General features: G+C 43.6%; 1 non-coding gene across 1 annotated transcript; it reads left to right on the top strand.

The window, feature by feature from the left end:
- The first annotated feature begins 945 nt into the window (after positions 1–945).
- LOC113307259 lies at positions 946–1,052 on the top strand. Its single transcript, XR_003339068.1, has one exon. It is a non-coding gene; the product is annotated as a small nucleolar RNA R71 (small nucleolar RNA).
- The last annotated feature ends 748 nt before the right edge of the window (positions 1,053–1,800 follow it).

The following is a 1,800-nucleotide window of genomic DNA, read 5'->3' as shown; positions in this document are numbered from 1 at the left end:
CCTCTCAAGAACCGAATTGGCATCATCGGAAATTTTATCAGTCCCCTCGGTTAGTGGTCCTGAGGGATGAGATCCTGATGGGTGAACTACAGTGTGTTCACTATCGGGCATGGTTACCTGATCGTCTACTACTCTACCACTCCTAAGGGTTCTAATAGCATTCAATTGATTCGATGGTTTTGCACATACTTCATGAAATCCTCTAACGTTGGGGGTAGTCTGACTAGGGAGCCTTCCGTTATCTTTCTCACTTAAGGTCTTAACTATTTGGCCGACTTGAAGTTCTAGCTTAGCAAGACTCTGAGCATTAGTTTGAAAGTTCTGCTTGGTTTCCTATTGAAAACTAATTTGTCTCTGTGTTAACATATCCTGAGTTTTTGCTAACATCTTAATAGATTCCTCTAAGCTAGTCGTTTTGTTTTCTGGGCCTGATAAATTCTTAGTGTAACCAAAACCTGGGGGAGCATTAGAATTACTAAACTGACCTTGACTCTGCCCTTAGACCATGAAAGGTTCAGATGGTTTCTCCAACCAGGATTATAGGTTTCTGAATATGGGTCAAACTTCTGACGGTTATCATACCTAGTGTTATTATAGAGAGCATTGGCTTGCTCTTCATTATTCTGTCCTTCCCAAAAAGGCTCCAATCTACCACTAGTGTGACCCACTTCTAAAGCTTCTAACCTTTTCGCTATAGCAGCAATTTTGGCATCTGATTCAAAGCTTCCTTCTACCCTATTAACGTTTCCTCTGCCTAGAAGAATTGTTTTCTGGGGTACCCTATTGCTTTCCCATTGTTGGGTCTTTTCGGCGATTTCATGCAAATATGTCATCACATCATCAACTGTTTGGTTTTCAAACCCACCTGTACACATCGACTCTACTGTAGTTGTAGTGGGATAATCTAAACCCTCATAAAGGACCTGAACTAACCTAACCTTTTCTAAACCATGATGAGGACATTAGGCTAATAAATCATTGAACCTTTCCAAATACCTATACAAAGACTCTCCCTCTTGTTGCGAAAACGTGCAGATTTGCGTCCTAAATCCCCATGTTTGGCTGGCACGCTAAATCCCCAGATCAACACATGATCCGGATAAGGAACCAGGTATGGAAGGTTGAAAGTGGCGCCCGCGTATACATCAGCAACCGGCAAGGGATTCCTAAAGACAATTTCACCAGCGTCCACTGGAGTACTCTCCATTGTCTGAGTCACAACGACGTTTTCATCTCGATCAACATCCATTCCAAGGTTGCCCAGTGCGGCTGCCAAAATTGGAGATAAAGCTGTATCACCACCAGTCTTCGTCTCAGGGCCATCTTCAGAAACGGTTTCCCCCTAGACATCACAGATTAAATATTTTCCAAAGAGAAAAAAAACATGCGGGAGACTCACTGATTCGCTTTCAGACTGGCTAGAGGAAGATTCAGCACTGCTGTCGGAAGAACTACTCTCACCATCACTGAACTCTGAGCTATCATCTTTCTCAGGTTTCCTATCACCACGGATAGGCTCAGCACCACCACCCTCCGTCTCGAGAAGCGATGTTTTCTGACTACTTGCAAGTTTGGTAAACGCGTTCACGCTGATGAGACCCTAGGCAAGATACAAAGACGGATACTCAGGAAAGAAACAAGGATATACACGATCCAAATAAAGTCAAGAGGAAAATCACACGTACCCACATATTGGACGAACTGAAACTCGGTAGGGATGTCAAAACTGACTGGGAACCATCTGCACGGCTTTTAGATCTTCGCTCCTTCACTTGGGGACTATCTGCATTCGGGATAACG

Source organism: Papaver somniferum, chromosome 8, assembly GCF_003573695.1.
Source record: "Papaver somniferum cultivar HN1 chromosome 8, ASM357369v1, whole genome shotgun sequence".
Classification (NCBI taxonomy): Eukaryota; Viridiplantae; Streptophyta; class Magnoliopsida; order Ranunculales; family Papaveraceae; genus Papaver; species Papaver somniferum.
This window is presented reverse-complemented; position numbering and strand designations above follow the sequence as displayed.